This window comes from Acanthopagrus latus, chromosome 3 (genome assembly GCF_904848185.1).
Source record: "Acanthopagrus latus isolate v.2019 chromosome 3, fAcaLat1.1, whole genome shotgun sequence".
Taxonomy (NCBI): Eukaryota; Metazoa; Chordata; class Actinopteri; order Spariformes; family Sparidae; genus Acanthopagrus; species Acanthopagrus latus.
Genome location: NC_051041.1, coordinates 25266947 through 25292289, shown reverse-complemented (window position 1 = coordinate 25292289; position 25343 = coordinate 25266947). Strand labels below are relative to the sequence as shown.

The window sequence follows — 25343 nt, the reverse complement described above, 5'->3', positions numbered from 1 at the left end:
TTCAAGTCGTTCTAGGGATTGCTTTAATGGGCTGTTAATTTCTACAAAAAGCGAGAGCACCTTAAAATGATGGATTTTGGCTCGAGGTTCTGTGAGTGCAAGAGAAAAACAGCACGGACCCGGACTAACGTTAGCTTTATGAAGACTTGAGGGAGTTGGGTTATGGGCCCAAGTGATCCTTTCTCAGGGAGCGTAGGGCGCCCTAGTAGTTTAGGATAATGATCGTCTGGCAGGGTCTTGCTCATTTTTACTTCCGTGGCCTGGGATATATGTCAGAAACGTATTTGGGCTCACCATTCTGATGTAATCTTTGCTTTCGTTTCGGCAACATGAACTTCGCTGAAGCACTCGATCAACATCTGGCATGTAAAAATAAGCAATCCTTTCACAGTGCATTAGTTATGTTAAAGGTTGGACTTTTGAATGTTACAGTTTGCCCACTGGTGACACTGCACAAACACAAGTCTGAGTTGTTTACTAGTGCTGCGTTTGACTGAATACACGGCATTAGCCCCCGGGGATCATTTGTTTATGAGTATAAAGTTAGCTCGACTAATTTACACTTTAGTATAAACAGTCCTGTTTGTTGCAGTACGAAAGGAGACATGTTACCATTTGAGCATGGAATGATGCCTTCGAATGCTGTCAGAAAATACAAGCGTGCTCGTGCATGAACGATCCAGCAAGGTGACTGTAGGAGGTTTTCTGCTAGAGTGTTGAGTGTTGTGAGGTTCAGGGGGCGGATAGCTGTGGACTGAGACAGTAGCGGCTGTTATAAGTAATATATGATAGTCACGATAGCACATTGTCCCCCTCAGTGCCAAAAACATACAGATAAATATGTATTTATAAAACGCAGCATCAGAAAACGCGTCCCAAGTACTAGCCATTTTTGGTCACATTGGTTATATCTGTTCATATTTAGAAAAACATTAATGCGTAAAAAAAAATGTTCACACGTTGCTGATACTGCAGTTTTTATTTTAAAACGAGAAGGACTAAAATGCACGACTGTCCATATTTACATCATGTAGTATGGGGGTTTCCAAGGAGCAACTGAAGGCAGCATCAGTCCTCAGCTGAGGGTATTTAAGGTCGTGCCGTCAGCCTATTTTCCGCTGTTTTATGGGAGCCTGTGTGAACGTCTTCAACTCACAGAGCAGGCTCGTGTTAGCAACAGTGCTGCCTAGAGTTTATATGTATTTCTGCAAGTTGCATACAGCAGACTTTTTTTTTTTGAAAAAAACATGCCATTTGTAGATACAGGAACAGTCCTTGGCAAAAACAGCTGGAAAGCGCTAGTATTGACACCCCCTTTGATGTGTGTTGTTTTGAAAGAAGGGCTGGAGGATAAGCAAAACAAAATTATACTGCGGTTATTTTGACAGATATTGTATCAACTGTGATGTGAGTCATGATTTCAGTGGGAATGTTAGTTTTTTGCGTTTCTTTTTACCTTCTATATAAAATACTGAATGTAATTTTGTTGGGGTCTGTATCAGACAAGTATGTTGCCCTATGTCTGGAGATTATGATTTGTAGGCCAGGGCATCTCTGAAGCCACACAGTGCCTCATTTATAACAGTATGTTATGAAATATTCCAGGCAAGCTTAAAAAAAAACAACCATACAGCTCTGGATTTTGGATATTGCATGTTGCCATATTGTGATAATATTAATATTCATAGTCAACCCCTAATTGTTCACCCCTTTTATAAGGGCTATGCCCCTTTGATGACAGTTGGACAAAGCATGGCATGAGTTTAACGCATCGATATTTTGTGTATGGTGCAGATTAAAGTAGCCTCTGACACACTGTCATACCGTTGGTCTTTGAATTATTCCGTGTAATTGATTAATTGTAGTTCTTCAAGTTGCAGATTGGTCAAGAGCATTAATTTAACATTTTTTCCATTCATTTCATCATTCAAAATAAAGATTTGATTTAGTAACAAAAGGCAAATACTAATTTGAAACTTTGTATTCTCCTAAAAGGTAGGAAGGTGCTTGTTAGGTTTGAATCTTTAGTGTTTATTTGTCATGATGGAAAAATTATTTGCACACCTATTGCGAGCTGTACAAAATTTCAACATGTGGACCTGTGGACCTGGAGTGAGAAGGTGGTAAATATTAATAAATGCCCTACAGGCTTCGGATAAACACATGCAGGTGTATCCACTTATTTAGCCTGATTAGACATCCTCTCAGGATTGTGTGTATCTCCAGAGCAGGCTTAATTGATATACCTCACCCTTTGGTTTCCCGTCAACAATGGGGGTTGAAATTTCCTTGTTGAAATTTCCAACTTCCTACCTTCAAGTGTTCCAGGTGCACACCAAAAGTAAACAAACAACCTGGCTGACTGTAATAGAATGATGTCTCTTTGACAAGTGTACACATGAGCGAACCCCTTAGTAGTGTGCTTGTAAATATAAACAAAATAAAGGAGGAAAAACAACGCGTGAGGTAATAAGCGCCACCATACATTTTATTTTAAAGCAGTTTGGAAACATGTCTAAATATTCCATTCACTAGCCTAATACAAATACTAAACAAATAAAATGTTGCCATTGTTGTGTGACCTTAGACAACTGCTTCTTCCTGAAGTCAGAATGGATGGCCCAAGTCTACAAGTAGACTTTAAGTGGACTTCCATTATACTTTTTCTCGTAGATGGTTTGAATTCTGAGTTGTCTGGAGTGCAGCATTAATGCAGAAACAACAACAATTATTTAGGTATTCATTTATTGATAAATTCATTCATCAGGACAAGACAACATCAGCAACTGTTCAAATCAATTTGATGACCTCAGTGGTCCATTCAGAATAAGTGACAACCCTGTAAGGGGTCCACCCTAACAGTGTTTTCACTTTAATGTTCATCCATAGAGCTACCTCTAACAGACTCAAAGGTGGGATTACTTAAGTATGATGAGCTAGAGCAGGTGTTCCACCTGCCATATATTGTACTTAATGTAGAAAAAGCAAAGTATAGCTAAACTTAACTCTGCATTATTCATATAGATGTCTTCAGCTTCCTAACCCTTGTATTTATTTCGATGTGTCTATAGTTGTTCTGGCTGTGATGATGGTTATATTTCCTAACAGAGCTTTTCATTTGTGAAATAGTGCTGGCTATTTTTAACAGAGGCAAAATGATTTAATCTTGCAGCCCCTTTAGACTTTCAACATATAACAGGACTGAATGGATCAAATTATGATAGTTAAATAAGTCATTTCCACCGTTTTACAGCTGCTTCTTACACAAAGTGAAATAAATAAAAAGTAGAATGAAATTGAACTATTTTCAATCTATCTGACAAAAACCCCAGTGCTGTTTCTTGGCACTCCCCTGCCATGCCGTAAGACAAGTCACATTTACCTACTGAAATACAGACGGACAGACGGATGGACGCTCATTATCGTTAGCCGGGCGGGGGGGATGCTTTTTTTGCGAGAACACCCCGGCAGCCCACAAACACCCGCTATAAAGCAACTAACATTGAAAATGAGTATAGTGGCACTGAGCTAGCAGTATAGCGGAGCAGCGCTTTTGTTCCACCATATGGGGAGAACCCTGTGATCAATCTTAACACCAAACACTGCAATGAAATGAAGCATGAAGCATGTTCAGTATGTTTTAAATAATCCTTATGCAGTTGTGTTGCAGATGTATAACCACTATGTTGGAAAATGTACATCTCATCTTACATTACAGTACATCACTTAAGTGGGTAAAGCCTGAAGCACACCGGGCCAACCACTGGCTGTCTGGGGAGATTCAGGCGAGTTCGGGAACAAATCTGTGTTTAGCTGCATAGGAAGCTTCTGGTACCGTACGGACAGCGTCTGCTCCGATTCAACATGAAGCCTGAGAGGGTTGGCTGTTGCCCTTCTGAGCCTGTTTTCATGTTTTGGAGTACTGGCACGAGACTAGCACCACCTGCTGTTAAGGAGGCTTATTGCATCTCGTGCAAGCGCAGAATGTACATGCTACTGTGGAGTTGGCAGCATGTCGAAGTGGTAGGTTCAATACAACTTTTCTGCCGAACAGGTCATACAAGAGGCAACGGATTGGTCAGATAAAGGCAGTTGGCTGTTGGTTTGAGTCTGGGCATTGTGTGGGGGCCTTGAGATACACAGGAGGAAAAGAGGGTATGGAACTAGACATAAAAAAAAAATGGAACAAGACCTGTTCCACGAGCAGATGATTCATAGACATACAAAACCCTAGGGGTGTTGTCACCTGACTGTCATTACTTATTCAGATAATGAAGTAATGCTTTTACTTAGGTGGCCGTTTGCAACTTCATATCGAAGGGTACAGTAATAAATCAGTATATTGAGAAGTATTTAACCAGTTAACCAAAAAATGGTGTGATTTCAAAGGAACTATTTCTCTAACATGATCCAAGCACAGCCAAAATCAGTGATCCACTTGGTGCCGTAGCTCATGAGGCCTTTGGCTATGCAAGTTGGCAGGTTTGTCTTTGCATGCAAATACAGGCATACATGCTTGTAGCTGTTCTCACTGGAGAATCTTGCTGCATTCCAACCTAGATGTTATGGTATGAAATTATCTGATCTTGTCAAAACAGGACAAGGTTCTGTAGTTGTCATTGAATCCAAAGGCTATAATGTGACAGATCTGCCACATGTATAAATTCCAATCCATATGGTGAAATGACTGAATAGACATCCTTAAAGACATTTCAAGTCATTTCACTATATGGACTGGAATATGTTGTCTTAATGTGTCTTTTGGATTCATCAATCCAAACTGATCCATGCTTAATAATGTCATTAGTCAGGTGTTGGATGACATAATCATGGATAGTATTGCTTCATTTTAGCTCAATACCTGAGTGTGTCAATTGCAAAGATTTCAGTAGAGCCTAGATAGAATGGCACTGGTCAGCTCTGCTTTCAGTTTTGCCCAGTGGTCACACAGGGTTTAGTATAAATTATCAAAAAATTCTCCCGCAGTCTGACCTCATGTATTTTCCATCATTTTGTGTTTCTTTTTTTCTTAATAATTAACCAGATAATGAACAGTTAACAGGTGTAAAGCTATCTGAAGCAAAATTAACTGAAAGTGACACACCCGTATCTCCTTGAAATGGAACTATTTTCAACCTATTTGAAAATGATAATAACCTTTATTTTATTATCTTTTTTGTATTATTATTTTAACGGCTTCTTGGCACATAACAATTACATGTTGCCCATGTTGCCCTTTAACAAATCTCCATGGTGATTTCCCTATAAACCAACTTTAAAATAGAGGTCTGTGAAATTTCATCCATGGAGGTTTTATTTGTAAGACTTTCCTCAAGGCAAGAAAAATTATTTAACAATTTATGACATCACAATGTTAAGTCTATGGGCAGAGTGGGAACTTGCAGGTGGGGCTATCATGAGAAACACTAATGCACATATTTAGTGGGCCACATAAACAGGGAGTAATCCTGGAAGTTAGACAGTGTGCCATATGCCCCAGGTGAGCAGTTATCTAAATAGGTGCCATATAATGTTTAGTATCCAAATTCTATTATAAATGTATCATTTGAGGTCACTGTCTATAGGGCCAAACCCTACTCCATACTGCATCAAATCACTATTGTTCATCCACAAACCATAACCACTTCCTTGTCATGTGTATAAGTCTTTAGCTGTGACTGCAACAGTACAGTGAAATTTGTGATTGCATAAGTACAATCATCTATCCCCCCAACCCAACAGCAATTATCTTAGTTAATATTGCACTTGGAATATTCAGTAATGGTCACAACTTCATTTTTCTCCCCCATCTCTTATTAGAAGAGAGATGATTGTTGGGAAACACCGAATGGCTGTGGGGGTTCCAATAACAGGACAAAGGTAACAGGATCCAAAAGCTCATGGTGGGATACAGAAGGTTAGTGTTAAGGCACTTCACTCGGTCATTGAGGCAGGATTACATTTGGCACAGTGCAAAACAGCTCTGAGATAAACAGGCAGGCAGGGGGTAGGTAAACAGCAAGCCAGTAAGGCACCTTACTCTGTGGCTCTGGAGGAGCACTGTCCAGTTGGGTGGTTTAGAGCTATGGTTGGGGCTCTAGATTATGACTTGCACAAAACTGTTAAAGGATTTATGAGCATTTCCCAGTGTGAAAAATTATGTCATCATGGTCATATCAGTTTAGGCTTAGTGGAAATGTTTTATTGGAAAACTTGTGTTACAACAGGGTAGGGCGGCACAATATATCGTTTGAGCATCGTCATCACGATGTATGTGTGCGCAATGGTCACATCACTGGGCCTGCAATGTAGGAGGTAAATGAACTCATATGATTTCAAGGGTACCTGACACACACTGCATCCAGACTCTGCATGCACAGCGATCCACCAATCACATTAGTTCTTAATCAGTGTGCTGAAGCAGACCACGCCCCTGCACATGGAGTGAGTACCTGGTAACAACATTGAAAAATGAGCTTCAAACAAGAGAAAATCACTGAAAAGGAAGACTCTGGAATTATTTTGGCTACGAGAAGGATGATATTGACCAAACACGTGTTCTTTGTCAACAGTGCCTTGAATCTCTTGCCCCAGTCGGAGGTAACACAACTAATTTGTTTTACCATTGATATCATTACCACACAGCTCAGTACCACAAAAAGAGATAAGAACAGTACAGGTTAATTGTCCACAAGATAGCAGCAGTGCAGCAAACATAAAGTGCTATTCACGTCATCTGATGAAAATTCCTGTATTTGTTTATATATATATATACACACACACACACACACACACACACACACACACACACACACACACACACACACACATACATATATACACACACATACACCATAGGGTTAAAAAAAATTGCAACATCATGCAGCCCTATAACAAGGGGAAATAAAAATTAAAAGTGAGATATGGACATACACCAGTAATAGAGGGCCTAGTAAAAATTGAGCAGTTGACTTGCATTATAGGATCTGTAGTGTCAAGTGTTTTTGTAGCTTGAGCCATAGGCTCTAGGAACTCTTGGTGTTGGCAGCATTGATTTTGATGATTTTATTTTATTTTGTAAAATGTCTCTTGTGAGTCTTTTAGCATTATGGAAACACAATATTAAATAACTTTAGAACCACCTTAAACTGTCTGGCAAATTCTCTCTAGAACCTGTCACGTACAGTATGCCGAGCTTCAATGACTGAATTTCTCTGCCTCTCTAAGTGCATTTCCATACTCCCAACTGGAGGGACTATGTAACAGTAGGACGGAAGCATAGACTAATCAGGATATTCTTCTGAATTCTGTAAAAATGGTGCTTAATTTGCATGGCAACTTGAATTATAAGCAATGGGCACTTTGTTAACTTTTATCAAGGGGTATGGACCCAGTTCATTTAATTTACCCATGTTTAGCAAACTAACTCTTCTTTAAGATTTTTTGTATAGCTACCTCTGTAAAACAGGAAGCACACATTTTATTTTTTTTATATTTAATTTATTCATTTTTACAGAGGTTGTAGCATATTCCTTTTGTAAAGCTACAGAACTTGTTTAATTCTTCAATGTTTTGTAAGTTCGAGCCATGTGTTTATTAAGGTCTGCAATAAAACAAGACAAGAGTTTAAATATTCCCAGCACTTTCTGTGATGTAGTATGCTTGCTTATCAGAGGAAGTAATAAGAAATGACTCTTTACATTAAGGTAAGAGCCTAGTGAGAACAGGGTGTTGGGGGAACCACTTTTTTTTTTCTCTTTTTCATCAATCCACAGTTTTTGCAAGTTCCCGCAATTTTTGCAAGTTGCCGCAATTTTTGCAATTTACCGTAATTTCATTGCATAAATATAGTCATGTCTCGGGCAACATATACTGAGACCAATATCTGTGAAAGGCCAGTATTTGATGTTAATATGGTCCAATGAATTTATCTACTTAAGGCTATGTTTAAATACACTTACATTCTACCAGTGATTTATAACTGGGATCAGTTTTCTACCATGACCCTGTAAATACAATAGTATGTTACTTAAATTGGAGGTTAACATAGCATTTGGCAAATTTGAATATGTTAAATGGGGAGTAGCTTCGGTGAGCTGGCAAAGTTTAAAATGTCATGATCCTCTACACTTGCGTTCCAAAAACACCACAATCCTATGGTCTGTTTCGGTGAGAAGCATGCACAGTCTCCCAGTTACATTGCTGAAATTGCCAGAATAATGCACTTTGTTGTAACATAAGCCTGTCTGAAAGTAACAGCTCACCCGTATGATTGGTGTTTTTACATGTCACCGGTAACTTTAGCCAGATAATAGCTCGTGGATAATTCCAAGCCAACTCACCCCAAAAGTTGTTGCAGTTGACGTCATGGATTTTCTGGAAAAAAAATCATATTGAAACTTCAATTTAATTCAAGAGACCTTGCAAAATCAAAAGATTTGTCTTTCCTTGTCACTGTAAATGTTCGGCAACAGCTATTTAAATGAATGGATGATGTCAAGTTTCCTTAGGGTCTGTTGTGTTATGATTACAACAGAGACTTGAACCCAAAACGCACGACTCGAGACTCAGGAGATTGAATACAAAGGGGAAAGATTCGAGAGGTGAGGTGGCGGTGCTCGGAGAGTGACGACTCGTAGTTTGGCATCCCTGGTTGTAATGGCGGTGCCACGTGGCCACGCGGTTCGCGTCCCGCTGGTGGTCCTGTTGTGCGGTGGAATGGTTATGGCAGGGCCAGGACACGCCAGTCCTCAGGCAGGTGGCACAAGGAGAGATCAGGTCAGAGCGCTACACAAGCTAATGACACGAGAACTGTATAGAACAATTTGAATGAATGAATACATGAGGTGGGAGGCCTAAGGTCAGTTGGCATGGTATTTTAATTAAATTAAAATATCAATTAAATTAGCAAGTATCAACAGGTGCATGAGCTGTTCCTAGGCTATAGTGTTATTTCTTGTACATAGCAGGGTCATGTTCTTAGACTCTACAGGTTACCTGTAGCAATGTGACTGAGGTGTGTCTTGAAACTGTTACTGTATCTAAATTCTCTGTTAATCCCAGTGGTGAAATAATTAATTGAGTAGGCTACAAGCAAGTTCAGTGTTAAAGTACTTGACTGGTACTTTGTGGAGTGTTTTCAACATCCATCCATCCATCATCTGTACACATTATATGTACGCCGCTTAATCCTCTGCAGGGTCGCGGGGGAGCTGGAGCCTATCCCAGCTGACTCAGGGCGAAGGCAGGGGACACCCTGGACAGGTCGCCAGTCTATCGCAGGGCTACACATAGAGACAAACAACCACACAACAATTCACACCTATGGACAATTTAGAATGATCAATTAACCTCAGTATGTTTTTGGACTGTGGGAGGAAGCCGGAGTACCCGGTGAAAACCCACGCTTGCACAGGGAGAACATACAAACTCCACACAGAAAGATCCCAGGCGTCCCCAACCGGGACGCGAACCGGCAGCAGGCAGCAGTGCTAACCACTGGGCCACTGTGCAGCCCCGTGTTTTCAATATTGTTCTGCATTTCCTTTATACTTATACTCTGCTACATTATGGATGCACATTTTGGAAGCACTTTTTACTCCACTAAATATATTTGATGACTTTAGTTAGTAGTAGTAATTGCTTGGCTGGTTCAGTATATAAACATAAAACAAAAATGATTGAATAATAATTGTGTGGTGATTCAGATTAAACTATCCAGTATCACAAAATCAATTAATGTGATCTCTCTCTTAACCAGTTGTGTAGTGATGAACATGATAATGCATTAGTAATTGTGTTCCAGTAGTATTTTACTCTGATATGCACTATTATGTTTTGGGAAAAATAAATCATAAACTATAAGTTCTATTTCAATTAAACATATAAGTTCAGATAAGCTTTGTGTTAGAGTGTTAGAGTTTGTGGTATTTCAAATTCTAAATTTTGACACCAAGATTTTTACTTTTTACTGTAAACAAGTCATAAATGGAGAGTAAAAGAGATGTACGGAATAAGGCCAACTTATCTGATCTGACACATTTAACAAGACAGTTCCAATTTGCCAAAGAAGCATTCATTTATCGCTGATAATTGCCCTATTGTGACCTGATTCTTCAATTCCATCCAGTAGATGTCAAAGCTGTTTTTTCAGTGTACTGGCTGATCCTCTGGTAATTTGAATCCTGTCCAGAGCAATGTCCTTATATTCTAAAATGGATCTCTTCGTTTTCTGTCCATGTAATGTGCTACTTGCCCATCAACTTTAATTTTTAATCAGCTCAGGGAGTAATTTGAAATCAGAGTTAAAAATGTAGGCGGTTAAAACGTGCTTACAAAAACATAATAGGCCTGTTTGTGAGCCCATATGATGAACTCATCACGAAAAAAAATTTAAGGTCTTCAAATGGGCTGTAATTTCAGGTATGGCTATTCTGTTTTCAGTTTTTACAGTTGCAAATTCAACATTCATAGTTTGCCAAATTAGATAAAGCAGCACCTGTTTGTAGTATACCTGTAGATGTACAGACAAGGGTCAGTGGATATCTTTGATACTGATGAAATCTTTAAAATATGAGAGTTGTCAGGCAGCTTCTGAAGCATAATTGTTCTGTGATTTCTTGGTTTATTGATGAACATGAATTCATCATCTTAGATGATACAATTCCTGGCACATATAAGTCACACTCTATGAATTTAATATGTGCTGATCTGGGCATTGTTTTGTTATGTTGCTGAATCAAACTATACACACAGGGACTATAAGAAACAGTTAAACTGATATTTTCACTCTAAAAACTATGGATGTGATTGTCTTTACTTTGAATTTAGTTGTTACTTATTTAGTCATGGATGGGGGTGCAGCCCAATCCTTTTCTTCAGTTTTACTGGCTCTGTGGGATTATTGCAAGATCCTTTGCTTAGTAAAAAAAAGCAAAGACACCGGGTAATATGGCTAAGTAATAATCTTAGCCATGAATAATATCAGTATAGCTTTTACTGCATACTAGACTCACCACCCAAAGATATTCTTCTTTTCCCCAGAGCAGTGCAGTACAGAAGTGTTTACTCGCTGTTTATTGTAGACATGTTGGTGTTGTTTTAACGACACCCAGAAAGATGTTTTTGCCAAGTGATGGGCCAATATGAAGTGCATGCTGAAATGGGAATGTTAGATATGATAGCATGATATGTCAGAATGAGCCCAGTGAATTATCTCTTTGATATTTAAAAAGTGATGGCTGCAGCCTGATGAGGATTGCAGTCATTTGCCTTTTGTCAGTTGAAATGTTCTTTTCAGTCAGACACCAGAAACCTTGGCATCTTAAACATCAAGACCATCCCTACAACTAGAGCGCACAGAGTGTGATAAGTGCAGCATGGTTGAACAGAAATTATTCTGTTACCTGTAATACATTGTCAGATTGTCAGATATCAACTTGTTCATTCCATGCCTAGAAGACTTGGTCATTAAAAATCATGGAGGCAAAAAGTACTAGATTTAGTAGTTTATGTTGTGGGGTGTACTCATTTTTGCATCGCTGTTATTTGAGTAAAACTGAAAAATGTGTAATCTAAGTTATGTTATTGACCTGACTTTCATGTTCTAAGTTTAACAGATGTTATATTAAACTTGTATTGCAAAGAAGATGCAGTGTGTGTGCGTGTTTAGGGCCCTATAATTTCCACAATCATGGAATCACAGACTTGGCCGATTAAAACCGAATCTAAATTTAATCGCAGAATATCTCAGAATTTGACATAATTTCACTGAAATGCTGTTTTCATGTGGAAGAGGAACGTATGTCTGGGGCAAACTGCATGGAGGGAAGCAAATCTGGGTGGCACAACAAGCCTCCTCCACAGACTGAGCTCCTCCGTCAAAATAATGTAAGCATGGCGAAGAGGCTGCCCACGGCGATAAAACTGAGAAATTTGACATTAACCCCTTAGTACAGAGCTGAGCAGTTCCCGAACGACTTGCATGAGTCAGGTGAACTGTTGTTTTGCAAAGAAGCAGACCCAAGAAATCATAATTAAAGGTGTTCATATTATCAGCATATCATCAGAGTGACTGTTAACTGCTGCTAACAGTAGCTGCTGCCTGACTCTGCCAGGGCTAGGAGCTCAGAAGACAGGGTGAGGGTTGGTGTTTTCACTGTTAGCTGGTTAGTATGCTAACACACCGTTTTTGGTAGTATATTAAGAGTAAAAGGAAAAAAAAATTAAATGGAAAAAATGGAATTTGGGAAAAAATGAAATGGAATTTGGGAAAAAAAAACAAAAAAAAACGGATATTATAGGGCCCTAGTTAAAGTAGTTTGAACCATGTTTTAATTGCATATATCTCTAGCTAGCAGACACTGAGTTAAGACCACATTGTCAAACTGCTGGTTTGGTCATTCAACTGACTCCACCTGTGCAAAATGGTTATTGATCAGATTACATAATACCAAGAGCTACACCTCGGAAACACCAAGAACCATTCAACATCTGGATAACACCTTCCTTGCTGTGGAGCATGGTGGTGACATCATGCTTGAGGACTGTGATCTGAGCTGGGCTGAAGATATGACTGAAGAGAGAAAGAGATCTTAGACGAAACCGTGCTGCACAGTGCGCACAGCCTCAGACAGGAAGGGCATGAGTGGACAAGGCAGTGAGCCAAGGTAAAGCTGGAGAAGCTTCAAGTTTGAGTGTCCCTAAATGACCCAGCCAAAGTTTGAACTTGAACTCCAAAACAAACTACGGAATGAGCGGGCAATCACATTTGACCAATAATCCCCTTCAAGTCTAAACAAAAGTTCAGAGCATCTGCAAGGAGGAATTTGCTTACATTGACGGGTAGTATAACTGGCAAAGTAAAGGAGAATTTTAGCTTGTAGCTTGGAAAACATGCTGTATTTTATTTCAGCAAAACTTTCTGAACCTGATTTTCATTTTAGGGATGATTGCATATGCATTTAACTTCACCGAGCACCTAAGGGGAGAAATAATGGGTTATAAAGCTTAGTTCTTGACTTTGAATGAACCTTTATCATTACAGCGTGTTTCATTAATTGACTCAAGGACAAGGCAGCAGGAGTCACAGACTGTTTGCAGGGGTACAGCCTGAAAGCTTTTTGGTAAATGATAGAATAGAGCATGATTCCACCATAGAAAAAATTCCTTCTGGTTCACTGATGTCTCTTCAATACCACTTCAAATGCGCTGTGGTCTCAATGAACATAACACCTTTACAGAATGTTTGCCAATCATTGGCTCTTATGAATGACAACACCTCTAGTCATTATAGCTGGAATGTTAATTGCTGTGCACCGATCATTCTCGTCATTCTTTCAAATGCACTCCAGCTGACTTTGACAAAGTCACTCTGACATGAAGATCTGGGGAAATTACTCAAAAGCGACTTTACTGCTGACACATTTCATCCAAATCAAAGATGTATTCATCAAGCTTTTCAAAGTCCCATAGCACAGATTGACCACTGATACAGATTTAAACTGACAAATATCCCAAGTTTTTGGGGGACTCCAAGTTAGTTTTTATTAGTAGTTTGTCTGTAAACCAAAAAAAACTATAACAAAACAGAAAATTATAATATAGTAATGAGGATATACATGTGGAAATTAAAGCAAGTTGATAGGTTTGTTATTGCTTGATGTTTGTGTCTTCTCTCTGGTCAATCTCTACTGGTATCAGAAAGCTGCAGAAGATATGAGCAGCGGCAGCTGACGAACCTTCTTGCAGTTCTGTAGTCCTGTGTTATCGATTTTTTAAGAGGTACATGTCAGCTATAGCATTGCTTCAGAGCAGCTTCGGAGCTCACGTATAGGGCTGATCTAGGCACACAGACGTATATCAAGAAACCTAGATAATTTTAAAGTCATGTCCAGCTGCAGTTATTGATCATTTTCTATTGCCGATTAATTAGTTATTGCTCAGTTATTTTCTGAATTAATGGATGTGAATGGTCTGTTAATCAGGATCGTGATCACAGTTTCACAGAGTCCAAGTTGATGCCTTCAAGTGTTTTAGCTGAAGGACAGTCCCACTTGCCCATAGATAACCAGTTTTCAGTTATACCAAACATAGATGGTAGGTTTGAGTTAGTGCCCCGATGAAACAAGCATGACATAGCAGCTTGTTAAGATGTTTTAATTGTTTTGTGTCTTAAAAATATTCATTACCTCCAATGAGGAGAATGACCTGTGTCCATTTGTTTGTGTCTTGGTTGGCTTGTCAGCAGGATGAGATGAAAACTGCTTAACAGATTTCTACAAAACTTGGAGGATATTTCTCAGCCCAGAATAGACCCAATTAACTTCTGGTGTGGGCCAGGATAAAGGGACATATCTAATTTCAAGATTCAAGATTCAAGAAATTGTTTCAGTCTATCGCCTTGTGACAGAAATGTACATACAGTTGGGGCATAAACATTCTTAATGATGGAGGTTGAATAATTAAAGGGGACTGATAGGCCTTGGTGGAGGTATACGCTCATCCGAGTGCCATTCTAGTTGATTACGACATCCAGGATCAAGCTGTTGGACTCGATGGATGGATTGTGTTCCGAGCTGACAGAGTGCAGGACTATCTATGAAACCCTCTCTTATGTAATAACATAACACTATGACAAGAAATTAAGTTTGTTACCTTGTGTCCTGGAAAGGTCAAACACCACTTCAACAATTTCACATCAGAATCACACATTAATTAGGTGGAATTACTATTGTTGGGAACAAGGCAGGAAAAAAAATTGCTGAAAGGTGTGTGTATGAAAATATTAAAGCCATGGCCAATTTTAACACCCAGGTTTTTTCCAGAGCAAGTCATGCAATGTCAAGGTTGCTTGCCTTTTTGACCACAAACCGACAGGTACATGTCATATTAGTTGAGAGGCTGTTTTGTATTTGCTTAATGAGCTTCTGCAGCCAAAGACTCATAATATCTAAGCACATGTTGGCAAAACTAACCAAGAGAAAGAGTTTTATAGTGGATGGCAAAAGTAAGACATGACATGGGATGTCAGGTGGCCTGTAGTCTACATTTCTAGCACTGGTGATTAGGGGTGGGAAAGATAATTGATTCTTAGATGCATCACAATGACAACGTAATGGTGATGCAACGCAAGAGGTGGAACTCATAAGTGCGGAAGTGCAGCACCTGGACAGTCAATGGCGTGCACACAACAAAAAACATGAGATGGTTGAGGGCACCATTCAAACAGCACCCTCTGCTTTAAAAGCAAGAATGTGGAAGCAATTTGACTGAAATTATGTTGAAGGGAAAACAGACCTGGACAAGAGCCACACCATATGCAAGTTGTGTCGAACTAAATTAAAATATTTTGGAAACACGACAAATGTGATAAACCACATTTCCACCAAGAGGAGGAAGAAAAACAGTTGGTTTGGTAAACAAAACCGAAGTCATGGAATATGATTAATCAATATGATTTAATTGCAGCCTCTTTCATTTTTTGTATGAGAGCTGATTTTTGTATTGTATTGTTTTGACATCAATATGCATTATATAGACAGATCTACAGGTAAACCCTGAGTCTTAAGTAGATTTACTGTCCTTCCCTCCACAGATTGCAGCTGCTTAGGAAAAGTAACACAACATTTGAACTTTCCTCTCTGCAGATGTTTAAAGGGATATTCCGGTGTAAGTTTAATCCATAGTCTAACACACCTTGACACCGAGTACAACCCCCCCTCGAGAGATGAAGTTTGCGGACCGCTAGCTTACGTAGTTTTAGCATCCTCAGAAATGACTGCACAATAACAATACACTGCAGCAAATGGATCCAAGTATAAATCGCTACCAAAAAGCCACAAATAATGCTCAGAACAGCACCAAACTTCTGCAACATTACAAACAGGGTCCCAGCACATATTTTGAGGCATCAAACATTTGATATCGTTGCCGGCTTTGTCGGAAAAGATAAACAAAACTCACCACCCAAGAAGCCTCCTTGTTGTGGGGAAGCCCTGTGAGTCGATTACCGAGTGCAGTAGAGTTCCGCAGCTCAGTGAATATCATTACTGCGGGACTCTACTGCCCTCAGTAATCGAGTGTGTTAGACTATGGATTAAATTTACACCGGAATATCCCTTTAAGTGCCCAAGATCTTTTTTTGTATAAAAACTGTTTTTGAATGTGGTATACAGTAAAATGGATGCTTTTTTGTCTGAGGGATTCTATGCTCTGGATTGTGTTTATAGTGAGAATTCTTGGACTCTTTATTATTTATTTGTAAACATGGGCAGCTTTTCATGTTGTTAGTTACTCAGAAAAATGCTGAAGTCCAAACATTATTTTTTTATTAGAGCTGCTGGTACAGGATTCTATATTTTTGAATGAAAGCTGTGTATTTGGTACAGCAAAAATGTTTTGGAGGTTTTTTGTCTGAATAATGATATTGCTCATTGCAAATAACAGGAGGATATGTTCGTTAGAGCTCTATTATTTGTTATATTAGTGATTCAGATGCTGAAGCTGTATTAATTTACTACTTGTATGCTGATAGAGGCACATTTTTCCTGTGGGTTCTTTGCAAAGCTGGGATGTTTAGTGGCAAATGTAACCTTCCAGTTGACTTGCCACATTTCTTTCATTTGTTTTACTGATTAACTATATTGGAAGTAAATTAAGTACAGATCATTACAAATACTTTGCTTTGAAAGTACCATGTAGTCACACAGCGAGAAAAAAGTTGGAAGTGATTAGCAAACTCTGAGGAGCAAACTCAGGTTTAATTATTATTATTATTCTTTTAATCATGCATGAAAATGTAAACAAAAAAAATGAAATGCATCGAGAGGCATCGCTAATTGGTTTAGAATCGAATCGTTGACCTCTGAATCGGAATCGAATTGAGTCGTGAGGTGCCCCACCCCTACGGTGATCATCATCACGCCTTCACCAAGTGACTGATTGTAGCTCTCCGTCATGTCTTTCAAACTATGTCTTCAAAAGTAACACACACCTAATATGCCCATGCAATGTACAGTTTATTGCAAGATTCACTTCAACTACTGAAAAAGCACATAGTATGCTTTTAATATTGAATAATTTGTGTTGGATTTCACACATGATTGCTGATAAGGCATGCGTACAGTACAAGGAATCTTCAAAATCTCCTACAGTATCACCCAACTCTAGTGTGTATCCAATATTAGCAGTTGTTTTCTGACAGCTGCAGAGTACAGTATGTGCAGCCAGCAAAACATCACACCACCTGCCAGTTTCTCAAGAGTTCAGCATTATTGTTGCTATCACAGTTTATAACCGTGAGGCTGTACAATATGCAGCTGAAATACTTTCTTGTTGACATATACAGATAGTCAGATAGTTTGCTTAACCTTCTGACCTACATACAGTGCTCAGCGTAAATGAGTACACCCCCTTTGAAAAGTACCATTTTAAACAATATCTCAATGAACACAAAAACAATCTCCAAAAAGCTGAATACATACTGACTTACCGTTAACCATTTTCTGCTTACAAGTTTCGGTCAACTAAAGTTTTTGCTCAGTTTCACTTGAGTAAGATTTCTGTTTCTGTTATTACTATTAGTATTAAATGATACTACTCTTTTCCCCTCTGGCTCCAATAGAATTTTTTATGAACTATAGCCACAGATCACACAACTTATTTTGACTCAGAAAAAAATCCAAACGAAATATCATTATCGATTACTGGAATCAACCGTACTCACACTTTCCTGTGAAAGTGTTACATCGAATATCCATAATATAAGTAAACTTGCTTAGAAATGACAGATAGCGAGAGGCTTCTTGTACTCATCAGAATAACCGAAACAGATGAAAACATTTATACATGATGAATTTCAAAGTAATTCAGCCATGACATCCATGCTGACAGAGCAAATAGAGATTTCCATTAGCTGTTGTAACAAGACTTTCTGTGATGTGGGCACACAACTACATCCAAGATCCCAGTCCAGGCAATCTCTAGGTCAGCTTGCTGCACAGCTAACTGGACTAAATACATAAGGAAGCTACAACCAATCAGTGCATTTATTTGATACAACCAAGGATAATGAAGCCCCATCAACAGAGTTCATGGCTCTGGACTGACTCATATTAAATCTCCTCATTTAAGTCATATAAAAATGTGTTTGGAGTGTTCAGAGCCAGTTGAGTACTAATTTAGCTATTTGTTTGCCCTTATTTAGTTGTGTTTTGTTATTCATGTCTGACTTTCCTGCTGTGACTCTGCTGTAATTTCCCCTTTGGTTTCGTAAAGCACTTAATTTATCTGTCTTTGTAGCTAAAAAGTCCAGTGGTCCATTTTTTTCATGTAAGCTTTCCAAAACCATGTATAGCATCATTGACACAATAATTAATGACATCTAGCTTAAACACTTGCTTCAGTCCAGTAGATAAAATGAATAAAAAACAAGCAAAAACTGCCAAGGGTGTAGACAGCACTGAGCCTTTCTCAAATTTAACTTTCTCTCTCTCTCTCTCTCTCTCTCTCTCTCTCTCTCTCTCTCTCTCTCTCTCTCTCTCTCTCTCTCACACACTCACACACTCTCACACACACGCTCACACACACACTCACACTCTCACACACACACACACACACACACACACACACAACACAAACAAAAATGAAGCCACTGTCTGTAGCCATGTTGTTTTCACTTCAGACTTCTACCCCCTCCTCTTTTCTTCTCTCAGCATATCACTTGGGCAGACACTTAGACAGAAGGAAGTAAAATACATAGCTAGGCGGAAAGGAAGCTGTGCTGTGGCTGCTACACGTGGTCTTGTTTATTTTTTGTTTGGCATTATGTACACTTTGTAAACTCCTCATGTATGATTTTGCAGAAGAACACAGGTTAGCCAATTTCTCAGTGTTCTCAATTTTTTGACATCCTTGACTTGCTCTTGACTTTATGCTTTCTCTTCCTCTGTCACTTCTTTTTTCTTTTCCTGTTCCCTATACCATATGTCAGTCTCGAGTGAGCGACATGAGCGTGTTATTCTGTGGTAGACGAGTGGACGAGTAGAGAAAGAAAAATCCTGCAAAACATTGAATTCTGAGTGAGTGGCGGCCAATTTTTGTTTTTGTTTTTTATGGTTTAAAAAGATGTACTTTGGAGATTATCTTAATGAAAGAAATTATGAAAGAAACAGAGGAAGTATGCAGTCGCAGTTGTACGTACAAATCCTTAAAACCTTAAAAATGGACTTGTGAGATGATGAGACATTGGCACTGCTCAAAATGCTGAAATGGTTTCGTGAAAAAAAAATCATTTTTTTTGTCTTCGCCGTGGGATTTTCAGAGAAGATGCATTGGGCTAATCTGATTTACAGACATCTAATTAATCAGATGATGCATCCTGATTTGGAGGAAATTGCTGAGTAAGTAAACAAAGGCTTCTGCTGTTCTTAATGTTGGATTGAGACTAAAGCAGATGTTAACCTTTTTACTACAACTAGTCATAAGTGCATTGTAGATTAATGTCACCTAAACCCCTGCATAGACTTTGGTGTTGCAAATGAGGATCAGAGCCTTAATCATAATCTGTTTTGGTTTAAAATACAAACATTTGGACCATCATAGAAGATGGTGCTTTCCTGGGGATGTGTTAGAAAAGCTTTTAGATAGGTTTTGTTTGCTCGCAGTGTGTTGGCTTTACGCTTAGTGATTAAGCTTAGATATTGGAAAGGACTTGACAAATGATGACATGTACTGAATATTATCAAGAAACCAATAAATGTTTTTTAGTGTTCTGGGAATACAATTGTGTTAATGCTTAAACGTACTTAAAGCATGGATCAGATAGATTTGGTGTATTTGTTTGCAGCATTAATTCAGATAAAATAACACAGTTATCCATACACTGTTAATGGATGATAGAAAAGCACAAGATGCCTTCAGCACAACACATAAACTACAATGTAAAACAGACATCAAGAAATAAGTGGATATTTAAAATTATTATCACTGATCACGTTATAAGGGCCCAAGCAGGTCTCAACCTGTGAGGTTCCAATTGTTTTTCAAATGATTATTATTTGTTTTTCTTTGTCCCAAATGCTGACATTTTTCACTGCCTGAACATACCCCAAAACTCACCGAACTTGGAATATAAGTCAATCCTGGCTAAAAATTTTATAATCTGTTGTCATCCTGAATTTCCACCACTAGGTAGCGCTATAATCAAAGAAAGTGCATTTTGGCTTATAACTCCCATATACTTTGTCTCTCATGACAATGGGGAATGACGGAACGGAGTGCGTAGAAAACCATCGCGCTGATTCACTAGCACACCGCCAATCAGAGAGTCCAATGGGTCAGACGTCCGGCGGCCCTCCTCCTCAGACTTTGCATGTTCAGTCGGAGCAGACAACGTCTGCGTGGCTCCGAAAGCTTCAGACGTAGCTGAACACGCCAAACATATTTGTTCCAGACCTCGTTCGAGACTCTCCAAATGCTTCAGACGTCCAACGGGTGGGCCGGTGTGTTCCTGCCTTAACATGAAACTTAGTACAATTATTGTCAGTGCCCTCCTGAGGACAGCCGATTAAGGGTTTACCAATCCGCCACTAATTGGCACTTTGGTGGCAATCTAATTTAATATTTGGCACCGTGCCCACACCGTAACACTTATGGAAATGAAATTCATAGGGGTGGTATAGACTGGCCCCTGTAACTCACACACCAAAAATGACCAGCAGGTGGTGCTTTTTTCAGCCCATAATGGCCTTTTATTCAGCGCATTACTCCCACATAACTCCCACATAATATGCCTCACGTTGTTAAACCTTATATCTATGTGGTCCCTGAATTCAGCTTAATTGTGTGGTGTAGGCCACGCCCACTTTCATTGTAACTTCCATTTGCAAAATCTCGAAACTTGAAAAACGTACTTTCAAACTCCTCCTAGGTGATTTGTCTGCACCAAACTTTGCATGAAGCATGTGTGGACAACCCTGACAAAAAAGTTATCAAATTAATTTTGATGGTCCAAAAAATGCCCAAAATATAATACAACAAATTCCTGCACATTGTGTTCAAAACAGACAGTCTTGCATATCTCAACCAAATACAGTCTGATTAACAGAACAGTTATGTTAATTGTAATCCATGGCCTGATGATTGTTGCAAAATTTGGTGCAAATCAACCAATAGATGGCACTTTTATTGCCAAACAAAAACAAAAAAAACAGCTGACATATCTTCACTTTTGAGTGGGCAGGCTTTCTCCACCAGAGGCCTTGCTGCCTTGCTAATGGATACAAACCTGTTTAAGAGTCTGTACGGTAACACAGTGGTAGTCCTCTCATTATTTGTTCTTCATGTAGATTGCAGGGAGTTCTTCTGACTTCAGCATACAGTACTTAATACCAGCGGGAGCAGGCCACTAAGTTTTAAAGGAACAGCTTCCTCCATGGAAGGTGTTGCGAGAACAAGCCTGACAGCAGCATGCCCCGACGCGCATTGACTGCGAGGGCCCATTCATCGCTGCTTGCAGCTTTAATTGTTATTTGATTTCATAATTTGTGCATTCATAGTATAAGAGTCCATTTAAATATTCTGTTGATTGAAATTGCTTAATCCAGTAATTAATACAGCTTGAATGTCACCAGTTCCCATTCCCTCACCTTGCAGCTAAACAGATCAGCACAAAAGCTCTTCCAAGCAGCAAGTGTAGAGAGCCATAGCAACTTAATGTTAGCTAAGCTTAGAGGCTAGCCAATGTTGTTTAGAGAGTATATTGAGACACTGAGGTGTCAAAATAATCAAAAACAATAAATGCAATGGCAAATACTATTAACAATATGTACAAAGCTAACAATGAAAACTGAAGTAAGTATGGATGAAAAAGCACTGTTACATGATCAAGTTTAGAGGCAAAGGTCAAATCTAAGCAATTGTTAAGTTAGATACTTTTGACAGGTTGTACATTTTGTAAACAGTTTGGTTTTTTTGTATAGTACAAGTATAGTATTTTATATAGTGATTAGCAACATTAGCTAGTCACTATTCAAGCTGTCGTTAGGTTGTTATGGCCCTTATTTACAAATGGTGCTTGGAGTGACTGATGTTCTGTAAATAATACATGTCAACAGAACCTTAAGTGCATCTCTTTGTGCAAATTTCAACAAACATGTAAACAGGGCATTCCTTCTTTGTGCACATTTCAAATAAAATATGTAAACCGAAATGTAAATGCATATCTTCATCTAAATTTCAAACACTTAAATAGACAGGGTATCTCTGTGCACATCTCAAATAACAAAAGAGAGAAAAAAACAAGTGAAAATGAAAAATACAATACCAACTTATGTGCAATTCACAGATTTTGTGCCAGGAAAACTAACCTGTCAACACTGTCAGGTTTTAGGATGCCCTGTGGCAAGTTACAATGTTCCCACTGCAACTAAACACCCTTTCGGAAGGGGAGCTGGTGGCTGGCACACAAAGGTACTTCTTTGCTAGTGGGCTCAGTGCTGGAAAGTTAACTTCATGATTCCTCCACCATTTCAGAGGGTCAGCATCACTACTAGTGGATGGATCAGCATATTTGCTGTTGAGGGAATCCACAATGCAGGACTTGATAGAGTTGCACAGCTCAGTATCTCCCTCTTCAGGTACCAGGAGACTGTTGTTGAACAGGTGGAGCACAGGTCTGACGTATGACAGTGTTACATACTTGATACATAAATCTTGAAGGACTTTCAGAGCTTTCTTGATTGCCTCCAGGACCTTTATGTCCTGCCAGGTGATGACAAGTGGTCTGGTTTTCTTGTCAGAAGACAAGACTTTAGAAAGTGCTCTTTCCTACTCCAGGACCCTCTAAATCATCTGTTCTGCTGTCTTGATCCTCTTGGTGGCTGACTCAGTGATTAGCTGATGACCTGGTAGACCCCGCTGTAATTGCACTTTAAAATCACTAATTATTTATTTATTTATTTATAAGTCAGGTTTCGTTGTAAAGCACATCTTAAGAACAGTCCACCAAACCAACCAAAGTACTGTACAGCTATTAATTATCTGTAATTATTAATTATTTGTATATGATTACAGACAGTTCTGGAATTTATTAGCAACTATTATCCAAAGTGACATACAGAGTACATAAACAAGACTGTTACCATGACTATAACTGACATACACACACACACACACACACACACACACACACACAGTGTTTTACTGAGCATTTTGCATGTCATAAATTTTCTTATTTAAATTAATTAATTCAATATTGCACTCACCAATGGCCAGATGATGTTTGTGACAAAAACAATCCATCCTTGGCCACTTTGTTAGTTGCAGTGCTTTGACAACATTAGTCCTGTTGTCTGTTGTCACAGCAACTAGTCCCGTTTGGTTGAGATTCCAGCTTTTTAGGGCCTCCTGCAGGGCTTCAGCAATATGCTCCCCTGTATGATCTTGCGGAAAGTAGCTGGTCTGAGGACATGCACTTTTCATCTCCCAGTCCTCCGTGAAGTGAACCGTCACACTCATGTAAGGTTCACAGGTCCTGCTGGACCACATGTCAGTGGTTAGCGCGTAACGACACTTTTGCAAGCCGGGCAGAAAGACGAGCCCTGACATCCGTGTACATTTTGGGTAGTGCCTCTCTTGCGAGGTAATTGCGACTGGGCAATTGGTATGTCAAATTAATGTAATTCCGTCTCAGATAATAACACAGCAATTTGATCTGATCAGTATTTATATACCACATACGAGTGTCTATATCACTGTCATGGTTAACCTCTATAGCCTACAATCACAAACTTTTACATCTGTCTGCATTGTTTTGTAGTGAAATGGTTTGAAATAAAACAAATCTATCTGCATTTTTTTATTTGAGTATTTGTTTGCAAAAGTTAAAATGAGGCAATGCCTTATGGGAATTTCAAGACTGAATCGAGTGGACCGCATCTGCGTGGTTGTTGGAAGTCGGAAGTTGACTGAGATTAAGCTAGCAAAAAGAGAAATCTAAGAGAGCACTGTTAGCAGACGGTGAAAATGCTGCAAACTGAGTGATTTGTTTTTAGAATCAAGTGCAGCTTCAGCTAGCACTAGCACTAGCAATACTGCTAGCACTAATGATAGCAACACAGCTGAACCAGCACACCAGGGAGAAAGACACGACAGGAACAAAATGAGCAACAGGAAGATGAAGAGATAGACATGGATAACGTATGATGGTAACACGTGTTTATTATGGAGTGGCTGGCTCTGATGATTTATTCATTTTTTTTAATGCATTGGGGTTGTGCACTGACATGTTCATGTTCTTGTGCAGTTGTTTGTAGCTTGGAAGTTTACGTTCACCATCACTTAAGAATCAAAAATGCGTGTGCTTTCTGTGCGTCAAAAGTTGCGTGTGTTGTGTGTGTAGGGACACGGAGAGAGAGGAGAAATCCAAACTTGCTGCCCGTGTATTGTCATTTTAACGCAAAATACGCTATATCGATACAAGCAATATTGTCCCATGTTATATCTCGTTTAGAAGTATATCGATACATATTAAAATATGGATATCGCCTAGTCCTACTTTGAGTTAATAGAGATAAAACTTGTTACAATTTATAATGTTGATTTTTTTCAAATAAATAGTTGAATTATTTCACAGACTATTGGTTGATTTATGTTTTGCACAATTTATTCATAGTAACCGCAAATAAGTAATAAGTGTGCCTGTGGCAGCTGTCTTGAAAGTTGAGCAGTGAACTCAAAACGTACTTTGCCTTGCAGATTGACTCTTTTTAATTGCCATTTCAGCAAAACAGCCTGGAACTAATGTTTGTTGTATTTTGGTTTCTGGTTGAAAAGAAAAGGTTCTTTGACATTTCTCTAAAACGAACCCCTGTGGACTGGAAAACACTGCCGTTGATCACAGAGGTTACTGTGCAGCATACAAATTTAAAGTTCAGTGAGGAAAGCAAACTGTGCAGCAGTTCCCAGTAAGCACACACACACACACACACACACACACACACACACACACACACACACACACACACACACAAACACACCAAATAAAAGTGTAGCACCCAGATATAGTCTGAGACAGGCAGGGTTCTGGGACTTTCCAAATAAAAGCTGTAGTCTTGTATTACACCAAGCTGAACCTTTATTTTTTCAGTCTGTTATGTGTTCATCTTCTCTTGTACATGCAGTCTCTGATTGGCTGACCTGAAAAATTACAGCAAAAGCAATTATCCATGGCTGCCTTGTGGTGCAAAACCCAGACCAAAGTTTGTTTTTTTCAACAATTTAATATAAACTAGGATTAATAGAGCATCTTAGGCTTGAGGCAACACTGTAACTATATGGTCTTG

The 25343-nt window shown here is 39.0% G+C and overlaps 1 protein-coding gene across 8 annotated transcripts in view; it reads left to right on the top strand.

The window, feature by feature from the left end:
* The window catches only part of thrb (thyroid hormone receptor beta), a 163433-nt gene that overhangs the window by 922 nt on the left and 137168 nt on the right, over positions 1–25343 (top strand). The window contains exon 1 of one of the 8 annotated variants that reach the window (XM_037093495.1): positions 19382–19400. The exons of the other annotated variants lie outside the window; for them this stretch is intronic. The gene's annotated coding sequence lies outside the window, so the exon portion shown is untranslated. Of the gene's footprint in view, positions 1–19381; positions 19401–25343 lie in introns of those variants that run through there. 8 annotated transcript variants of the gene reach the window in all.